Source organism: Mauremys mutica, chromosome 7 (assembly GCF_020497125.1).
Source record: "Mauremys mutica isolate MM-2020 ecotype Southern chromosome 7, ASM2049712v1, whole genome shotgun sequence".
Taxonomy (NCBI): Eukaryota; Metazoa; Chordata; order Testudines; family Geoemydidae; genus Mauremys; species Mauremys mutica.
The window spans coordinates 55,725,705-55,748,154 of NC_059078.1; the positions used below are offsets into that span (position 1 = coordinate 55,725,705).

Consider the following 22,450-nt stretch of genomic DNA (forward strand, 5'->3'; position numbering starts at 1 on the left):
AGAACATGCTCAAGGAGCAAGTTTGGGATACACACCTTAAGAACTTAAAACCACCTCCACCAAATAAGGACACTCCACCAGGTAAGTAGATTGCATCATGGAATGGGCCACCCAAATGCCCTGCTTCAATACAGAAAATAAAAAACCCTTCGACCGCACATCCCTATAGTTGTCACTTACTACCCTATACTGGAATCCATATAGAGTATCAAACAATTCCATCCCATACTTGACAGGGACCACTTCCTGAAAGAAATCTTTCCCGATCCTCCTCTTCTGGCCTTCCAATAACAATGCAACCTCATCACCAGAAGCAAGCACCCCATAGATCAGGACTCACCAACTCAAAGCAGCACCAGACCCTGCCATAACAACAGATGCAAAACCTAAAGATCTCTCTCTCCCGCTACGATGATCAATACCGCCCCCCAACACACCTTTCAAGATACATGAGACCTACACATGCCTATCATAACATGTGGTGTACCACATCCAGTGCACTAAATGCCCCAACAACTGTGTGGGTGAAACCAGACAATCACTATGCTCTCAAATGAACTTACACAGAAAAATGATAAAAGACAAGACCATCATATCACCCATGGGCGAACACTTTTCACAATATGATCACTCCATATCTGACCCCTCACTCCTCATCTTCAAAGGAAACCTGCACAACACCTTCAAAAGACAAGCCTGGGAGCTTAAATTCATAACTACTAGACACTAAAAATCATTGTTTTAATAAAGACACTGGATTTATGGCTTATTACAACAATCTATAACCCACTAATTCCTCTTTTTTGTCGTATTAAAAAGATATCAACAGTCCACTTCAGCTTGCATGGTTGCTTATAATGTATGTTAACTACTTATGCTAAACGTCTGTTCCATCTTGTATTAGCTGTGATACTCTGAGTATCTTTCCCAGACCTGAACAAGAGCTCTGTGTAGCTCAAAACCATGTCTCTTTCACCAACTGAAGTTGGTCCAATAAAGATATTACCTCACCCACTCATGTCTCAGATATCCCAACAGTCATTTGGATGTGCTCTTCAGCCTTCTACCTCATTAACTGTATAGGGCCTGATTTATTTCAAAATAAGAGGTACCTTCAAGGGATGCTAAATATACAGGGATTGAAAAATTTACCAGTTGCCTACCAGCCAAAAGGGAGACATGGAAGACAGTGATCAGAGTGGTTTTCACCAGGGAGGACCAGAGGCAACATTCTGGAAGGAAGCCCAATTCCCCTGCCATCAGCTACTGCAAAAAGGAATGGTGGTAAGATTTCTGTCAGACTACTGTCTCTAGACCCTGCCTCAGGGGCTCCATCTTGTGGATCAGCCTCTAGCTACGAAGGTATCAAATTCACACTATTCCCTACTCTCTCACAACACAGACTCTAGAGCAGTGATACTCAGGATATGTCTTCACTACTGGCCGGATCGGCGGGCAGCAATCGATCCAGCGGGGATTGATTTATCACGTCTAGTCTAGATGCGATACATCGATCCCCAAAGGCTCTCCCGTCGACTCCTGTACTCCAGCTCGGCGAGAGGCGCAGGCAGAGTCGATGGGGGAGCGGCAGCAGTTGACCTACTGCAGTGAAGACACCACGGTAAGTCGATCTTCACGTAGCTGAAGTTGTGTAATTTAGATCGATCCCTCCCTCCCCCCGCTCACACACAGTGTAGACCAGGCCTTAGACTGTGGCTCACAAGCCACAAGTGGCTCTTTAATGCATCTCCTGAAGCTCTTTGCAGCACACAATATTAAAACACTGATTTAATTATTAACCAATCAGGATGCTTTTACTATGTTATTAACCAATTAAGTTATCAACCTGCACTTATTTGCTGTGAGGATAGATAGATAGATAGATAGATAGATAGATAGATAGATAGATAGATAGATAGATAGATAGATAGATAGATAGATAGATAGATAGATAGATAGATAGATAGATAGAAAAACCCTAAATAATTCCCCATACTACTTTTAAATATGAATAGTACTACAGTAAATGAAACAATGGATTCACACTACTGTGGTTCTTTTGGGTAATATTGATCGCTAATTTGGCTCCTGAACCACTGAAGTCTGATATCACTGCTCTAGAGTATAGCTACTAAAAGGGAGCTAATGCTGTCATTCCCCCTTTTCTTTCCCTTCCCCCACACCCCAAGCTATGCCTACACTGCGCTGCAGGGTGGCCTATGGGAGTCATTTGGACCACGTTAGCGCAAACTAGGTACCTTTAAGTTTGCACCAGCAGCAACCACAAGGCCAGGGACAGTTAGCAAGCAACACTTTGGTACACTCAGCAATTAACACCTCTGTAGTATGCACTGCAGCAAAGTGTAGACACAGGGCTGCCTTGGGGGAGGGGGGCAAGTGGGGCAATTTGCCTCAGGCCCCGGGCCCCCACGAGAATATAGTATTCTATAGTATTGCAGCTTCTTTTTATGGAAGGGGCCCCCAAAATTGCTTTGCCCCAGCCCCCCTGAATCATCTGGGTGGCCCTGTGTAGACAAGCCTAGTGCCTGCTGGCTGCTGCAACAGGGCAGGAAGAAAGGTTTTCTGCTATTCCACCCCTCCCCAATGTCCTGACCACTATGAAGGGGCGGAGATGGAAGAAAAGGTCTCAGCTGCTCTTCCAGCTTCTCCAACCTCCATTTATTGGATCTTCCTCCACAGCAAGTAATTCCAGTGCCTGCCTTTGCTGCTGCCTATAATTATGCCAAGCAGTAGCAGGATGAAATAGACATGATTCTTGACAGTTTCACTTTTGCCTGCAGGATTCTATCAACCTTGTTAATTTCACTCTGTCCTCTTTAGCAAAGATATAAGTAGCTACAGTAAGACAAAGAATTGTCTAGTTGCAGGCTAAGGCCCTGTCAACATGGGGAAAATTGACCAGTATAACTAAATTATATTAGAACAATGCCATCAAATGGACACACTATTCTGGAATAAAGCCACTTTTATTAGAGTGTGGAATAGCTTATTCTGGTCAATTTCCCCATGCAGCCAAGGGCTAAGGATTCCTTGGTTTTATACCTTTGGAAAGTTTTCTTTGCCATCTTCAAGCTTCAATCAAGCTCAGAGTCTTCATAAGTTAATGCCAAAGGTTCCCTCAACTCACCCCGGGATACTGTCCACTTACAGGGAAGTGAATTTTTCAATACTGTTATGCTGAAAGGTGCTAAAGGCTGTCATTAACGAGGTATTGAATCCAAAGACAAGCCACAGAGCTCATTAAAACCCAGGAGTGCGCCAAGCACTCTCTTTCAGGATCCATAACAGGAGCAATTAAGCCCCTTTATGTAGTAAACATGGCTGCAGAATAATGGGGGCTACTGCTCTAGGCACTAGGCCACATGACAAGGGCAGAGCTAAACAAGGTAGATTAACATAGGTATGCAGGGGAGTATGACACTGGTTGCAGGCTGTGTTTTGGAGAAAGCAAGCCAGCCAGCCGGAGTTGTGATTGGGAGCATGATCCAGGAAGGAAGCAAAGAGAGAGAGCTGCTTGGTGGAGCACCACACAGGGATTTCTGAGCAAGGAAACAAGATTACATCAAAAATATATTGGATTCATATAATTAATTTCTCATCCAAAGATGGAAACAACCCTGAAAAGCCCCAATTGCACTGAAAAGACAACAATACTCCTGTATCATCACTTTTTGTTTTTGCACTTCTGCAATAGTCTACTAGCTGCTGAGGTGAGGTCCAGTTTTACTTTCACGTAGTGTAATTACCCTTTCAGGGCAAGTAGTTTTCTAAAAGTAATAATCCTTTGCCCTTCTATAGCCCCTTTTGTCCAAGGACCTCAGAGTATTTTATAAACAGTTTTCAAGCCTGAAAACACCCCTGGCAGGTAGGGAAGAGATAGATGAGCACCCCTTAAACCACCTCTGAAATGCAAGCAAGCACATGAGTGAAATACAGCAATCATTGTGTATAATTCTCCAACATAGTGAAACCTGAAATTTTATCATCATCTCAGGGCTTTGCATCAATAGCCATAAATCCTTATTTAAAAAAAAAAAACAAAACTAGGGATGGATCACTAGAAAGCAATGAGACATTCTCCCACCCAGGGAATCAGTGTGCCATCTTCACATTGTTCCAAGCCCCAGTCTGGTCCAGAGAGGAAGAATAAATATCCCAGACAAAGATACAATACCTTAAGACCACTGCACAAATACCCCTTTCTTTCCATTTTCACCTGTTTCTACCGTTTCCTCCTCTGCATTGCACTTGTACTGCTCCAGCCAACAAAACTTCCATACTGTCACAGCATAACCAACATAATTCTTGACAGTTTCACTTGGCTTCTACTACACTTCTGGGGAAGCACTTAGGGGCAGAGCAACATAGATATGATTCTCCTTTGTGGGCTATCCCACGGAGGAATTTTAAAAGACACTAACTTTTTAAAACATAGGAATGAGGGGGAACGTATAAATTCTTATATTCTTCTGCCAAATTTAAAACCTCTGGAAAGTGCTGAACAGTTCAGAGTACAAGAGGTAGGAGATAAGTCCCATCTATCTGATGGGAAACATTTTGTTTCTGCCAGTCACAGCCATATTCTTCTTTTGAAAAAGAGCACCATTTGTACTAGTTACAAAGAAAGAAAAAACAATCATCTTTTCATGAAGTGGTGGCAATCTCTCTCTCCAATATTAAAGGTTGGGTTTGAACTGTATAAAAGAGTATCCAGTGACAGCGATGCAGCTGGAAATTTCCACATAAGCCCAGCCCAACAGAGAATCATTCCAGGACTCTACTCACTCACCTGTAGATGCTTCTGGGTGGTTAACAAAGGCAGCCTCACATAAGGCATTAATTTTCACTTCTGCAGTTTCCCCGAAAGCAGTATCAGCTGATGCACCCACGTCCTTTATTCAGACTTAATAATATATAGCCTCTTTCTCAAGAGAGGCGGAGTCAGAAAATGCATACTGCTCATCCCATAGAGATACAATAGAGCCACAGGCAGGCTTTCATAAAATTTATGGGCTGCAGAGTCCAAAGAAGCCAGATGGCTCTTACTCACTGGTCACCAGACGGGAAGAGAAATTAAACCCCATTGCAGAAAGTCTTTTATAAGCCAATTCCTGATGAACAGCTTTATAAGGCAACACAAACTCTACCCAACACAGACCTTACTAAGACAGAGTTTGCAGTGTCTAAAAAAAAACAAAAAACCAACAACCCTGCAAGTTACTTTTATCAAATAGATCTTCAGCTAAGATGGCCCAGAGAGTGGAAAGCTGTTTTCTAGATGAAAATCAGTCTTTGATTATATAAATTAATATAGAGCAAGGCCTTCCTGGGTAATTTAACAAACAAACAATGAAAGATATGAGTCCATAACTACAAGAACAAAAGCCACATTATTTGTTCTCCAAGTCACTTAAACACACACAAAAAAATGTACTCCCCATTTAATACCATTATCCATATCATACCACATATTTAATAAATATTGTTTAAAGAGTCAGCCGTTGAGAACCCATTGCTCTCATGGACCATAGACAGTTACTGTATACAGATGTGTGTTAACAGTCCAAAACAGTAATGTTTATTTTTTGCAAAAGAAAGCAACAGCTGCACTCAAATGCAGCCACTAGGGACTTTGCTTGTAGCCACAGCCTCCTGGGCGGTGAAGGGGGGAGGGCAAAGCAGCAGCTCCTCCCCTGGGGCAACCAACAGGGGCTGGCCCCTGCCCCCTTCTGGAGCCAGAAACACTGTACGAACAGGCGACTAGTGTGAGTTCCCATCTTTGTAGGGGCAGTGGGGCTAGGGCTTTGGGCTTCAGCCCTGGGGTGGTGGGCGGCAGGATCTGGTAATGTGGCAGTGGGCTCCATCCCCAGCCGCAGGAGTTTGGGCTCCAGCCCTGGGCTCACCCCAACCCCTCCTCACATTGCCTCTGGCCCCTGCTGCCTCCTCCAGCCCCTAACCATGCAGCAGGACCCAAGCCTCCAGCCCCAGACTCACCCCTGTCACGGCCTCGATCTCTGCTGCCTCCTCCAGGCTCCATCCCCCTATGGTCCACCCCCCTTACCTACCTCCTCATCCAGGACTTAATTTGTCCCCCAGCTTGCTGGTACTGAGTAAGTCTGCTGCAAAAAGTGATATTAACAAATATACAAATATCACTTTTCACAATAGCAGACTTACTAGCTAGCAAGTCTAAAAAAAATAAAAATATTCAAAGCACCTTATTTGTGTTTCTATTTTGTTTATGTCCAGTAAAGAATAGAGACAACTGTACACTATTTTTATTATTCAGTCTGCAAGAAAAACCCTACATAAATAAATTATGATTATTTGGACCTGTATATGTGTATATTTATTTGTTTTTCCTAAAGTTAATTAAGTATTTTATAAAAAATTGTCAGAGCAGCCACCAGCAAGAGTTGGTGGCTGCACCTTGAGGCCACCAAAAATTTGTTGTGAGAATCCCTGTAGCAGGGCGGTCCCTAGCTATTTTGGTGCCCTATGCAGCTCTCCAGGGGAGCAGAGCAGGCTGGGTCTGGGTCATTCCACTTCCTTCAGGAAGTGGCCAGGCCCCCCAATCCCCCCCAGAGGTCTGTGGCCAGCCCGCAGAGGCCTGAGGCCCCACACAGCCCCCCCATGGAGGAGCAGGATCAACTGCAGCCTGCTTTGGCCTACCCCCTTGGGTCAAGGCCCAGCACATAAACCGTTCCCATTTGGCCAGGTAGGTTGCTCTGGTGGAGAGCTTTCTACTCGTCAGTAGAACCTGCTGGGCACGGACCAAGCACTCCTGCTCTTCGGCATTCAGCCACACAGGAACTATTAGGTGCAGCGCAGCTAGATTCAAGTGCAGTTGACAGCTGTGGTTCTGGGATAGGAGATCCAGCCAGAGAGGCACCTGCAGCGGGGCCGTCACCAACAGGTCCATCAGTGTGCCGAACCAGTGTTGGCAAGGCCATGCTGGGGCTATCAGGATCACTTGGCCCTGTCCTGCTTGATCTTCATGAGGACTCTGAAGCAATGGCACAGGTGGGAATGCATACATTACCATGGGAGTAAGAAGGTGTCTGACAAGAAGCCCCTATCAGTCCCCTGAAATGAGCAGAACACATGGCATTTCCTGCTCTGACGAGTCCCGAACAAGTCCACTCGAGGAGATCCCCACTTCCAGAAGATCACGCTGACCACCTCGGGATGGAGTGACCATTGGTGGTGAGATGAGATGGCTCTGCTGAGGTGATCTGCTAATACGTTTCTTGCCCCATGGAGGTGCGCTGCTACGAGATTAATGGCATGCTGCATGCAGAAGTCCCAGCCCCAGAGAGCTTCCTGGCAAAGGGCCAATGACTTGACTCCACCCAGCTTGTTGATATAAAACATCGCGGCGGTGTTGTCCATCAGGACCTGAACCAACTTGCCCTTCAAGTGAGACCAAAAAGCCTGACAGGCTAAGCAAATTGCTCTGAGCTCCCTGATATTTATGTTGAGGGAGCAGTTGACCCCTGACCAGCAGCATTGTGTGTTGAGTTTGCCCAGGTAAGCTCCCCAAGCCAGGTCCGAGGTGTCGGAAACCAGAGTTAGCAACAGGGATGGGGCCGTGAAGGGAACTCCCTGCAACACCGATTGGTCTCCAACCACCATGCCAGGGATGGCCAGATGTGGTCCAGCACCTTGACTACCAGGTTTAGGTTGTGCCTCTTGGGAATGTAGACTGATGCCAGACATGTCTGCAGTGGGCAGAGGTAGAGTCGGGCATGACGGACCACGTAAGTACAGGCTGCCATGTGGCCCCTTACATGGTCCGACATGGCTTGGAAACGAGCCTCCGGAAGGAAGGCTCTGGCCATGGAGTTGAGGACCGCCCCTTAAACTCTATTCGTTGCACTGGTATGAGGGTCGATTTCTTTTCGTTCACTAACAGGCCTAGGTCGCGACAGGTGGAATGCACCAGATTGAGACTGTTCTGCACTTGGTCCCACAACCTGCCCTCGATGAGCCAATCGTCAAGATAAGGATAGACCTGGACTCCCCAATGTCTCAGGTAAGCAGCTACCAGGTCCATAGATTTTGTAAATATCCCTGGGGCCGAGGACAGGCCAAAGGGTAGTGCCATGAATTGGAAGTGACGCTGGCCCACCATAAAATGGAGGAACCATCTGTGTCCTTGGAAGATAGAAATATGAAAATAAGCATCTTTCAAGTCAAGAGCGGTGTGCCAGTCTCCCAGATCCAGGGAGGGGATGATGGAGGCCAGAGAAACCATGTGGAACTTCAACTTCTTGAGATCTTTGTTGAGTCACCGCAGGTCCAGAATAGGTCTTACGCCCTCTTTTGGTTTCAGGATTAGGAAATAACAGAAGTAGAATCCTTTCCTCCTTATTTCCCGAGGGACCTCCTCCACTGCCCCCAGCCGCAGGAGGCTGTTGACCTCCTGAACAAGGAGTTGCTCATGAGAAGGGTCCCTGAAGAGGGATGGGGAAGGGGGAGGGTGGCTGAGAATTGCAGGGTGTAGCCCAGAGATACAATTTCTAGCACCCAACAGTCCGAGGTGACCCGTGACCAGGCTGAACAGTAGGGACAAAGATGGTTGAGGAAAGGATGAGGCGAATCCGGGGAGTTGACTGGGGCATCGTTCTTGAGCACACCCTAAAAATGCATGCTTCTGGGCCCTGTGATGTTTCGCTGGGCCAGGTTATGGGGTGAACAGGAGAAGAAAAGACAGTGATGGAGGGGGGGAGAGGGGGAAGAAACGGTTTCCTCACTGACTGAGGCGTATGCAACCCTTGCAAGCAGAGGGTGGCCTGAATGTCCTTCAGTCCGTGCAGCCTCGTATCCAACTGTTCTGCTAAGAGAGTCCAATCCCATCAAATAGGAGATCATAGAATCATAGAATCTCAGGGTTGGAAGGGACCTCAGGAGGTCATCTAGTCCAACCCCCTGCTCAAAGCAGGACCAAACCCAACTAAATCATCCCAGCCAGGGCTTTGTCAAGCCTGACCTTAAAAACCTCTAAGGAAGGAGATTCCACTACCTCCCTAGGTAACCCATTCCAGTTCTTCACCACCCTACTAGTGAAAAAGTTTTTCCTAATATCCAACCTAAACCTCCCCCTCTGCAACTTGAGACCATTACTCCTTGTTCTGTCATCTTCTACCACTGAGAACAGTCTAGATCCATCCTCTTTGGAACCCCCTTTCAGGTAGTTGAAAGCAGCTATCAAATCCCCCCTCATTCTTCTCTTCTGCAGACTAAACAATCCCAGTTCCCTCAGCCTCTCCTCATAAGTCATGTGCTCCAGCCCCCTAATCATTTTTCTGGATCAAGGAATGCATCTCCTAGGACAGGCCTGTGGACTGAAGACAGGAACTGCGCCTCATGACCACTGCTGAGGCAAACACTCTGGCCACCGAATCAGCCATGTCCCATGCCATTTGGAGGGAACACCGAGCCACTGAAGTACCTCCTTAACAAGGGCCTGAATTCTTGGGCCGCATCTGGGGCATGGAATCCTTGAATTTATGGAGGGAATCCCATAAGTTGAAGAAATAGCTTCCCAAAGAGCCTAGTGGTTCATAACCCTGAACTGAAGGCTGGCAGTAGAATAAATTTTCCTTCCCAAAAGGTCTAATCTCTTGGCCTCCTTATTCTTGGGGGTGGAACTATATTGCCCTTGCTTGTCTTTCTTGTAGGCCACACAAATGACCAATGACCCTGGGGGTGGGGGTGTACAAGTATTCTAACCCCTTGGCTGGGACGAAGTACTTCTTTTCAGCCCTTTCAGAGGTGGGTGGGATTGAGGATGGGGTTTGCCAGAAGGCTTCGGCAATCTTTAGGACCCTTTTGTGCACCAGAAGTGTGACACGTGTGGGAGTTGATGCAAAGAGCACATTAAACAAAGTGTCTGATTGATCCACCATCTTTTCCACCTCTAGGCCTATATGTTCGTGGCCAACCTTTGGAGCAGGGGTTGGTGCTCCTTAAAATCGTCTGGTGGATTAGCGCAAGAGGTCCCTGCCACAGCCTCATCTGGAAAGGATGAGGACGACTGGACGACCGGGACAGAATCCGGGGCATCATCCCCCATAGGGGAAGGGAGTCCCGGGGTGGGCACCTGCCCTTCCACCCCAGCATCTGCTAGCACTTCATGCACCAAGCTTAGTGCCATCGGTGCCATCCGATGCTTGTCTGACGTGGCGACTGATGCGAAGGGGGGATTGGCATAACCAGCATGCCCCAGGCATTTCAGTGGGGCCATTGCATTGGCCATTGGCCCTGCTGCCAGGACGGTGTCGCGGAAGTGGACGCAGCCTCAGGAGCCCAGTTGCGATGGTGCTGTCTCGGCAAGGGGCTGAATTCCCTCTCTGTGCCAGAGGAATCTTCTCCCAGTGACCACAGCAAGGCCGTCAATGCTTGAGTCTGGTGGCCAGGCGGAGAGCAGCCTCCATGAGGAGGGCCCTCAAACAGATGTTGTGCTCTTTTTGTGGCCTGAGAGGAAAGTTCTTACAGATTTTTACGTGGGATTCTCCCAAGTACTTCAGACAGCTGCCATGGGGGTCACTAACAGTCACTATTACAGTCAGCCCAGGACTAAAAACCCAGAGACTGGGGCATGCCCTGCCTGGGACCCTAACTTACTAACTACAGTAAACAAAACTATTTACAGCTCTAATACATGAAGCCAAGAACAAAAACCACTGATCACTTGCGAGGCAAGGGAGAGAGGCGCTTCGACAAAACACCAAGGGCAGTAAGAAGGAACTGAGAGGACATAGGGCCGGCGGCACCTGATATACTGACGCATGATATATCACAGCCGACCCTACAGATACCGCTAAGGCAAAAGTCTCTGACAACTTTGCAAGTGGGCACGCACAGACCTAGAATGGAATCAACATGAGCAAGCACTCGAAGAAGAAATGGTTTAACTTTCATCTTCTAAAGCTGTAATGCATATAGGGCATGTTGTATTTTTTAAAAAACAGCTACCTTCCTTTCATAACTCCAAGTTATAACATAACTTCTGGCTGAGTGCTCTTCTGTCTTCAGAATGCCTGGGCACTAGGAAGAGGATGGCGTAGAACCCTATGTCTTCTTGTTCTTTGGAAGATCAATTACCTGTCTGAAGCAGATGACATACTGCAATCTTCATACTCTCATGTTTCAATCTGTTGGAGGAAGAGGGGGATGACAATAGGCTTGGTTTTGGAGTTGCATTTAATGCTAAAGTGTAAACTAGGCTAGACATGTCTGCCTAAAATTCATTCTACTGATGTAGCCCAAAATTCATTCTTCTGATGTAGCCTTGAACCAACACTTTGAAAATTCTTTCCACCTGCCCCCATTTGGGAGACCACCTCTCACATGGTCAGCCTACAAGTTTGTCCATGTCTGGGCTGCTATCTCCAGCCCTGGAGCACCCACAGAGTCAGAGCCTATGGCCACCGGTACCTCTCTTGCCAAAGCCATCCCTGAGTGCTCCTCCAGGCTCCAGCACCAGATGCCGCTCTTCCTGCCCCCCCCCCCCCGGTCTCTCCCCTCCCAGTGGCGGAGGCTGGTTACTGGGGATAACTGGATTTGTAGTGTGCGGGCGGATTGGACTGGGGCTGGGTTGGAGCAGAACTGGGGACAGAGCGGGGCGGTGGCGCTCCCTCCCCACCGCCCAGGGGGCTAGCCCACGCCCATTGTACTCCCCCGGATGTTTCTCGGCACCCCCCAGGGGCCCGCCCCACAGGTTGGCGACTGCTACATTAGAAAGAAATGCCCAGCAGGTGTTCTCCCCAATAACTGAAAAGCAAATTCCTGACTATCTTGCAGAATAATGGGCAAGCAGGAAGAATATTCCTCTTCTCCCCCTCCTTTTTTTCCTCTTTTTTTTTTAAATCCTTGCCTTCCTCCTTTCAGTTTCCCCTCACCCAATGTAGGAAATGAAGTCAGCATTTCACTACCTACACATTTATTTATACTGAGATGACTCAAGACAATTAAGCTTAAACTTCCTGACAAGCCATCAAGGAACAAAGTTTGCTGAGCAGAGAAGTGCTTGCATTTTGTGCCAGGTTGAAGCACAGGGGGGAAAAAATTCCGTAATTCACAGAATAATAGCTATTTATTTTAGAAAAGACATTTTACGGAAGGAAGGAGTCCAAGAAGCCCACCAAGCAACTCTTTACTTTTAGAAATAAGCAAATTTTGTAAAAGCCCTGCTAAATCTGCTTTTACTAAGCTAAGTTTGGCCTTCAAATACTAAACAACTCAAGAGCAGCAGGTTTCAGAGTACTTCTGTACTCCAGTAGCAGGTACTATATGGAGCAAAACTGTATCTAACAATCTGTTTATGTATATCTACACTATACAATATCCCAGAGTGGGAACTGAATTGCCAAAATCCACGTTTGGATAACAAAGTAGCAAACTGAAATCAATAGAGTCTGATAAAAAAAATCCCATCTTTTAAAACTGGCTTCACCTGAGTGTTTATAAGGAATGCTCTCAGAAGTCAAAGTATGGAATGAAAGTCCAGAGGCATCTTTCTGTTTAGAAAAAATATTTTAAAGAGCCACAGCAGCACACAAATGAAAATGTGCATAATTGACAAAGTTAATAAAGAAGTGGCATTGTCTACCTACTAGTGCAATGCAGAAGAATCACAGAATCATAGAATCATAGAATATTAGGGTTGGAAGGGACCTCAGGAGGTCATCTAGTCCAACCCCCTGCTCAAAGCAAGACCAAACCCAACTAAATCATCCCAGCCAGGGCTTTGTCAAGCTGGGCCTTAAAAACCTCTAAGATTGGAGATTCCACCACTTCCCTAGGTAACTCATTCCAGTGCTTCACCACCCTCCTAGTAAAATAGTGTTTCCTAATACCCAACCTAGACATCCCTCACTGCAACTTGAGCCCATTGCTCTGTCATCTGCCACCACTGAGAACAGCCAAGCTCCATCCTCTTTGGAAACCCCCCTTCAGGGGGTTGAAGGTGGCTATCAAATCCCCCCCCACTCTTCTCTTCTGCAGACTAAATAAGACCAGTTCCCTCAGCCTCTCCTCATAAATCATGTGCCCCAGCCCAGTAATAATTTTTGTTGCCCTCCGCTGGATTCGCTCCAACTTGTCCACATTCTTTCTGTAGTGGGGGGCCCAAAGCTGGACACAAACTCCAGATGTGGCCTCACCAGTGCTAAATAGAGGGGAATAATCACTTCCCATAATCAGTTGGCAATGCTCCTACTAATGCAGCCCAATATGCCGTTAGCCTTCTTGGCAACAAGGGCGCACTCTTGACTCATATCCAGCTTCTTGTCCATTGTAATCCCCAGGTCCTTTTCTGGAGAACTGCCGCTGGGCCAGTCAGTCCCCAGCCTGTAGCAGTGCATGGGATTCCTCCGTCCTAAGTCTCAGACTCATAGACTTTAAGGTCAGAAGGGACCATTATGATTGTCTAGTCTGACCTCCTGCACAACGCAGGCCACGGAATCTCACTCACCCACTCCTGTATCAAACTCCTAACCTATGCCTGAGCTACTGAAGTCCTCAAATTGTGGTCTAAAGACTTCAAGGTGCAGAGAATCCTCCAGCAAGTGACCCGTAGCCCACCCTGCAGAGGAAGACGAAAAACTCCCAGGGCCTTTGCCAATCTGACCTGAAGGAAAATTCCTTCTCAACCTCAAATATGGAGATCAGCTAAACCCTGAGCATGTTGGAAGACTCACCAGCCAGACACCCAGGAAAAGACGGTTACTCACCGTAGTAACTGTTGTTCTTCGAGATGTGTTGCTCCTATCCATTCCAGTTAGGTGTGCGCGCCATGCGTGCACGGCTCTTCGGAAGATTTTTACCCTAGCAACACTCGGTGGGTCGGCTGGGCGCCCCCTGGAGTGGCGCCACTATGGCGCAGGATATATACCCCTGCCGACCCATCCGCCCTTCAGTTCCTTCTTGCCGGCTACTCCGACAGTGGGGAAGGAGGGCGGGTCTGGAATGGATAGGAGCAACACATCTCGAAGAACAACAGTTACTACGATGAGTAACCGTCTTTTCTTCTTCGAGTGATTGCTCCTATGCATTCCAGTTAGGTGATTCCCAAGCCTTACGTAGGCGGTGGGGTCGGAGTTAGATGTTGCAGAATGCAAAACTGCTGAGCCAAAGGCTGCATCGGCTCTGGACTCTTGGACCAATGAGGCAAAGGTATGGACCGAGGACCAGGTAGTTGCACGACACATCCCCTGAAAGGGTATGTGAGCCAGGAATGCAGCAGAGAAGCCTGAGCCCTGGTGGAATGTGCAGTAAGGTGGCTCTATGGAACATGGGCCAAAACACAGGAGGTGCAGATGCACGACGTCATTGAAGATGAAATCCTCTAGGAGACAGGTATGCCCTTCGACCGGCATGCCAGTATGACGAAGATTTGGGAGCGTTACGAAAGGGCTTTGTCCGCTCGATATAGATTGCGGACGCCCTACGGACGTCTAGGGAGGGCAATTGTTGCTCTCCTTACGATGAGTGTGGCTTCAGAAAGAAGACCAGAAGGAAGATCTCCTGGTTGATATGAGAGGCCGACACCACCTTAGGGAGGAAGGTCGGACGTGGTAACAACTGCCCTTGTCCTTGAGGAACACAGTATAGCGTGGGTCCATCGTGAGAGCCTGAAGCTCGGAGACTCGTCTGGCCTATGGCAAGGCTACGAGGAAAACTGTCTTCCAGGACAGGTATATCAGCGAGCATGTTGTCAGTGGCTCGAATGGGGCAGTCATAACTGGTTAGAACCAGGTAGAAGACCCAGGTTTTGGTGGGGCCAACTGGGGGGGGGGGTGTACAAAAGCTCCGAGCCCTTGAGGAACCTAGAAACCACAAGGTGTAAGAATACGGAGCGGCCACTCTCCACTGGGTGGAAGGGAGAGATGGCTGCCAAGTGTACCCTTAATGATGATCGCGCTGCTGTTTGAGAGACCAGAGGTAGTCCAAGATGGACTGGATCGGGACCTTGGCGGGAGAAACATCGTGTGTTTCGAAGCAGCAGGAGAAACGCTTCCACTTGGCCAGATACGTTAACCGAGTGGAAGATTGCCTACCACCCAGGAGAATCCTGTAGAACCAAGGCAGAACAACGTAACTCGGATCGGTTTAGCCACGCAGCAGCCATGCTGTGAGGTGCAGGGATTACAAATCCGGGTGGTGAAGTTTGCCGTGATACCGCGTCATGGGGTCTAGGCAAAGAGGCAGGGGAATAGGGTTGGCTACCGACAGATGTAGCAACGTGGTGTACCAGTGCTGCCTGGGTTACGCTGGAGTGATCATGATCAGGTGCGCTCTGTCCCTGCGGAGTTTTAGCAGGACCCTGTGAACCAGCGGGAACAATGGAAAAGCGTACAGCAGATGGCTCATCCACGGTATCAGAAAAAACCTCCAAGACCGAGCCTGGGGAGAGGCCTTGGAATGAGGAGAACTTCTCTCTCTTTTCGTTCTCGCGAGAGCGAAGAGGGCTATGCGGGGAAAGTCCCACTTCCGGAAAACGGAATGGATAATGCCCGGAGGAAACGACCACTTGTGAGACAGGAAGGATCTGCTGAGGCGATCCGCCAGCTGAAACGCCTGGTATGCAAGGCAGACTGCTCTCAGCTCTCGGACATTGACGTGTAAGGCCCGCTCTTGAGCCGACCAAAGGCCGTGAGTGCGAAACTGACCCAGGTGAGCACCCAGCCGAGAGATGGGGTGTCTGTCATGAGGGACCCCGAGGGGGTGAATGGAACAGCATCCCTGGATACACCAGGGAGGGTGCTGACTCCTGGTCAAGGGAGCCTAGGATGCTCGGGGAGAACAAGACGACCATGAGTAAGCTATCTCTGCCCGGGTGGTACACCAAGGTGAGCCACGATTGAAGTGGACGGAGGCGAAGCCTGGCATGTTTGGAAACAAACGTGCAGACAGCCATGTGACTCAGGAAACCTAGGCAAGTGCGAGCCAAAGTTGTCGGGAAGGCCCGTAGACCTTGTACAATTGTTACCAGCGCATGAAACAGAGGCTGAGGTAAGCAGGCTCTGGCAAGACTGGAGTCCAGGATGGCCCCAATGAATTCTATTCCCTGTGTGGGAATCAGAGTGGATTTTTCTATTGATCATCAGGCCTAGACACAGGAATAGGTCCGTGTCGATGCCCACATGACTGGTAACTTGGGCCCGATGGTCCCTCGAATGAGCCAATCGTCTAGATACGGAGAACGTGTATCCGGCGGTGGCGAAGAGAGGCGGCGACTACAGCCATGCACTTTGAATACACTTGGGCTGTATAGAGGCCAACCGGGAGGGCCGTATACTGGAGAGAAATGGCGACGTGAAAATACGCGCCCTTCATATCGAGGGCGGCATACCAGTCTCCGGGATCCAAGGATGGGATGATTAGGTTTCGTCCTTAGGTACCTCCTGTATAGCTCCGATGAAGAGGAGCGTCCGCACCTGTTGCAAGAGGAATCGCTCGTGAGAGGGGTCCCTAAGAGGGACGAGGATGGGTAGGCTTTAGCCCCATTGGTGGTTAGAAGGATCCTAATTTTGGCTCCTTTGGGGTCCTGATTGACGCCTACGACCGCGTAAGCGACGCCTGCTGGCAAAGTCCTGTCTTTGTCTAGGCGCAGGGTAAGAGCGGTGAGGCTGGGGATGGAAAGGTCGGTGCTGAAGCACCGGCGTGTGCATGCCGAGAGAGAGCGCAAAGTGACCCTGCTGCCCTTTAGGCTTTGCAGCCTAGGGCCAGTTTTTTTAGAGAACAGGCCTTTGCCATTGAAGGGCAAGACCTGTATAGTGTGCAGCAGCTGCGAGGGAAGGCTCGATAACTGGAGCCATGAAATGCGCCTCGTGGCAACACCCGAGGCCAGAGTCGTGGCAGTGGAGTCAGCTGCATCCAACGAGGCCTGGAGGGAAGCTCTAGCCAGCTTCTTCCTTCGTTCCAGGAGGGCATCGAACTCTTGACAGGAGTTCTGAAGAACCGACTCTGTAAATCTGCCCAGCGTCACCCATAGTAGCGGCTAAGCAGGGCTTGCTAGTTTGCTACACAAAGTAGCAGGGCCCCCGCCGAGTACATCTTACGGCCCAGTAAGACCATTCGCCTAGCCTCCTTAGATTTAGGGTCTTGTGCCTGCTGGCCATGGCGTTCTGTCCCATTAAGGGACTGGATGACAAGGGAGCCGGGGGGGGGGGGGTAGACGTACATATAGGTACTCGTACCCCCTGAATGATACCATGCACTTGTGTTCCGATCGGAGGAGGGCCCGAGGAGTATGTTCCTGCCCCCGCCTCATCTGGGGAGGAGGAAGAAGAAAGGCCAGGGACAAGCGGGTCCTGTGTGGGCTCGCGCTCCTGGACAACCTCCTGATCCGGTGGGATCTGGGAGCCCGGTGGGTGAACCGGGGCTTGCTCCATACTGGTCAGAGGGGGACGGCTAATTGTCGTCTCTGGCACCCAGAGCTCCGACGGAACGGGGCGAGATGGGAGCACCGGTATGCCTCTGGCGTGGTAGTACGCCCAAGGGGACTAGAAGGACCACTGATAGGTCTCCTGGAAGACTCTGCAGGGCACATCGGAAAACAGAGTACTGCGCATATGAAGTGTCCGCACGCGGCAACACTGATGCGTGGCTGGATGGCCCTGAAGGAGCTGAAGAGGCTTTGGTAGAGTCTCCTTCTCTAACTGACGTCGCTCGACGCGGCCCCGGGGATCGGTACCGGGAGACATACTGGTACCGAGAATGGGACCTGCCACCGGAGCTGTGCCGGGCGGTCGACCGAGAGCGCAAGGCTCGAAGTTCAGGAGTGGCTATGGGAGTCTCAGTGCCTGGGGCGGTGCCGGGATTGGGATCGGTGCCGAGTGTACCGGGCCAGCGAACGGGATGCTGACCGGTGCCGCGAGTACTAATGGTACCGAAATAGAGAACGGTGCCGAGACTGCAAGCGGCGTCGGGACCTCGATCGGTGACGGGACCGAGAACGTCTGCGGGACTGCGATCGGGAACGGTGCCGCTCTGCGGTGCCGACGCAGGGTGGCGTGAGCAAGACAGGCTCGCCGATAGACAATATAACCAGCACCAGCGGTGTCGGAGGTTAAAGCAGCGCAGGCTATGCCCTTGCCATCAACTCCCTCCTTGCGTGGCCGGAGTCTACGGTGCTGATACTCTCGGTGCCGCAGCAGGTACCGGTGCTGGGCAGTACGACGTAGTAGAGCGCTTGGGTTGCGGAGCAGGCGGCTCGGACACAGCTTAAAAGTGAGCTCGACCACGGTTCGTACCAGGGAGCTTTCCAGCACCGGACTCGACGGCTCTTGCCTGGCCGGAGTTAATGGTGCGGATATAGTTGGTGCTGCAGCAGACATCGGTGCCGGGCGCTCCGACTGAGCATAGCGCTCGGCTGCGGAGCAGGCGGCTCGGATGCAGCAAGTATATTGTGCCTCTTCATCCTCCCGGAGAGGGAACCATGCTGAGTGGACGTCGGAGCCAGCGAGGGCCAGTGCTGGGAGGCCTTGGCGGTACCGGCGATCCGGTGCCGAGGGAGCGCTCCTTGAAGACTAACCAGCGCTCGGTGCCGAGAGCGGAGGAGCAAGAGCTGCCTCCCTCAGGAGCTCCTTGAGATGAAAGTCCCGCTCCCCTTTTGTTCTCGGCGTAAAGGCCTTACAAATGCGGCACTTATCTGTTAGTTGAGATTCCTCGAGGCACTTTTAGGAGAGGATCTCTTTTCGGCCTCGGCTCGTGGCCGGCCGAGCATTGTAAACCCTGTGGACCGGGCATCGGACCCGGCACCGGGTGAAGGAAAGGGGATAAACCCCGAACCCCGGAAAATAAATACTATACTACAAAAGAAATAAAGTTAACTACAACTATATACTAAACGAGAGAAACTACGAGTAGCTAGGGAAGTGGAGGTCAGCTAAGCCGCGCTCCACTGTTCCAACGGCCGTCACGGGCGAAAAGAAGGAACTGAGGGGCGGATGGGTCGGCAGGGGTATATATCCTGCGCCATAGTGGCGCCACTCCAGGGGGCGCCCAGCCGACCCACCGAGTGTTGCTAGGGTAAAAATCTTCCGAAGAGCCGTGCACGCCTGGCGCGCACACCTAACTGGAATGCATAGGAGCAATCACTCGAAGAAGAAAGAATTCTCTGTAGTAACTCAAAACCCACCCCATCTAACATCCAATCACAGACCATTGGGCATATTTACTGCTAATAGTCAAAGATCAATTAATTGCCAAAATTAGTCTATCCTATCATACCATCCCCTCCATAAACTTATCAAGCTTAGTCTTGAAGCCAAATATGTCTTTTGCCCCCACTGCTCCCCTTGGAAGGCTGTTCCAGAACTTCACTCCTCTGATGGTTAGAAACCTTCGTCTAATTACAAGTCTAAACTTCCTGATAGCCAGTTTATATCTTTGTTCTTGTGGCCACGTTGGTACTGAGCTTAAATATTCCTCTCCCTCCCTGGTATTTATTCCTCTGATATATTTGTAGAGAGCAATCATATCTCCCCTCAGCCTTCTTTTGGTTAGGCTAAACAAGCCGAGCTCTTTGAGTCTCCTTTCATAAGACAGGCTTTCCATTCCTTGGATCATCCTAGTAGCCCTTCTCTGTACCTGTTCCAGTTTGAATTTATCCTTCTTAAACATGGGTGACCAGAGCTGCACACACTATTCCAGATGAGATCTCACTAGTGCCTTGTATAATGGTACTAACGCCTCCTTATCTCTACTGGAAATACCTCGCCTGATGCATTCCAAGACCGCATTAGCTTTTTTCACGGCCATATCACATTGGCGGCTCATAGTCATCCTGTGATCAACCAATACTCCGAGGTCCTTCTCCTCCTCTGTTACTTCCAACTGATGTGCCCCCAGATTATAACCAAAATTCTTGTTGTTAATCCCTAAATCCATGACCTTGCACTTTTCACTATTAAATTTCATCTTATTACTATTACTCCAGTTTACAAGGTCATCCAGATCTTCCTGTACGATATCCTGGTCCTTCTCTGTATTGGCAATAACTCCCAGCTTTGTGTCATCTGCAAACTTTATTAGCACATTCCCACTTTTTGTGCCAAGGTCAGTAATAAAAAGATTAAATAAGATTGGTCCCAAAATCGATCCCTGAGGAAATCCACTAGTAATCTCCCTCCAGCCTGACAGTTCACCTTTCAGTACCACCCATTGTAGTCTCCCCTTTAACCGGTTCCTTATCCACCTTTCAATTTTCATATTGATCCCCATCTTTTCCAATTTAGCTAATAATTCCCCATGTGGAACCATATCAAATGCCTTAATGAAATTGAGGTAAATTAGATTCACTGTGTGACGAAGTGGGGCTGTTCTTAATGTTCCCTCTGAATACTGTGGTGGGGGCTCAGTTCCTGGCCGACCCTCTGTCGCCTGGCAACTAATAGCCAGGCCCTTCCCTCCCTGCAAGGGGATGCTAAAGGTGTGGGAGAACAAAGAGGTCAGGTGGCCTCCTGGCCCAGGAAAGAGACAAAGCCCAGAGAGGAGGGGCTGGAGGGGGTTGGCAGTCTGGAGCTGGCTGGGGACGAAGGGTGAAGTGCAGACGTGGGGGTCTGGCTCACAGCCCCCCAGAATGGACCTGGCTGAGGGGTCCGGCTCACAGTACCTACCAGCTCTGTTTTAGACCGTGTTCTTGTCATCAAATAAACCTCTGTTTTACTGGCTTGCTGAGAGTCACGTCTGACTGCGAATTGGGGGTGCAGGACCCTCTGGCTTCCCCAGGACCCCGCTGGGGCAGGCTCGCTGGGGGAAGCGCACGGAGGGGCAGAGGATGCTGAATGCTCCAAGGAGAGACCCAGGAGGTGAAGCCGTGTGAGCTTCTTGTCCTGAAAAAGTTTGCTCCAAGGGAGAGGAGGTTCCCCAAAGTCCTGACTGGCTTTGTGGGGAGCAGTTCCAGAGCATCGCCTGGGGACTCCGTGACACACTGCGTTTCCTTTGTCTAAAAAATATCTGTTGCCTTCTCAAAGAAGGAGATCAAGCTGGTTTGGCACGATCTACCTTTTGTAAAACCATGTTGTATTTTGTCCCAATTACCATTGACCTCAATGTCCTTAACTACTTTCTCCTTCAAATTTTTTTCCAAGATCTTGCATACTACAGATGCCAAGCTAACAGGCCTGTAGTTACCCAGATCACGTTCCCCCGCGCCCTTCTTAAAAATAGGAACTATCTTAGCAATTCTGCAGTCGTACGGTACAACCCATGAGTTTACAGATTCATTAAAAATTCTTGCTAATGGTCTTGCAATTTCATGTGCCAGTTCCTTTAATACTCTTGGATGAAGATTATCTGGGCCCCCCTGATTTAGTCCCATTAAGCTGTTTGAGTTTGGCTTCTACCTCGGATGTGGTAATATCTACCTCCATATCCTCATTCCGATTTGTCATCCTACCATTAGCCCTAAGCTCCTCATTAAAGACTGAGGTAAAGTATTTGTTTAGATATTGGGCCATGCCTAGATTATCCTTAACCTCCACTCCATCCTCAGTGTTTACAGGCCACACTTCTTTCTTTGTTTTCTTTTTATTTATATGGCTATAGAACCTTTTACTATTGGTTTTAATTCCCTTTGCAAGGTCCAACTCTACATGGATTTTGGCTTTTCTCACTTTATCTCTACATGTTCTGACCTCAATAAGGTAGCTTTCCTTGCTGATCATTCCCATCTGCCACTCCTTGTACGCTTTCTGCTTTTTCTTATCACCTCTCTGAGATGCTTGCTCATCCAACTTGGTCTACAATTCCTGCCTATGAGTTTTTTCCCCTTTCTTGGGAGGCTGGCTTCTGAAAGTTTCTGCAACTTTGATTTGAAGTAATTCCAGGCCTCTGCCGCCTTTAGATCCCCAAGTTCTTCAGTCCAATCCACTTCCCTAACTAATTCCCTTAATTTTTTTAAAGTTAGCCCTTTTGAAATAAAAAACCTTAATCACCAATCTATTTTTGTTTATCCTTTCATTTAGTTTAAACTGAATTAGCTCATGATCGCTCGAACCAAGGTTGTCCTCTACAACCATTTCTCCTAGAAGGCCCTCACTACTTACCAAAACCAAATCTAAAATGGCATCCCCTCTTGTTGGTTCAGCAACTACTTGGTAAAGGAATCCATCAGCTATCGCATCCAGGATAATCTGAGCCCTATTATTATTACTAGCACTTGTTCTCCAGTCTATATCTGGGAAGATAAAGTCTCCCATGATCACACAATTCCCATTAATATTTACTTCATTAAAAACATTAAAGAGATCTCTATCCATATCCAAATCAAATTCCGGTGGTCTATAGCACACCCCAAGCACTATCCCAGGGGAGGCTCTTGTGGCTTTCTTCCCCAATGTGATTTTTGTCTAGACAGACTCTGTCTTATCCATTCCATCCCTTCTTATTTCTTTACAGTCTACCTCATCATTAA

General features: G+C 48.9%; 1 protein-coding gene across 7 annotated transcripts in view; it reads right to left on the minus strand.

Moving 5' to 3' along the window:
• USP54 (ubiquitin specific peptidase 54) overlaps window positions 1–22,450 on the minus strand; it is a 279,929-nt gene that overhangs the window by 155,187 nt on the left and 102,292 nt on the right. The window contains exon 1 of one of the 7 annotated variants that reach the window (XM_045025076.1): window positions 11,131–11,180. The exons of 5 other annotated variants lie outside the window; for them this stretch is intronic. The gene's annotated coding sequence lies outside the window, so the exon portion shown is untranslated. Of the gene's footprint in view, window positions 1–11,001; window positions 11,018–11,130; window positions 11,181–22,450 lie in introns of those variants that run through there. One more of the 7 variants, XM_045025078.1, reaches the window with a different exon arrangement.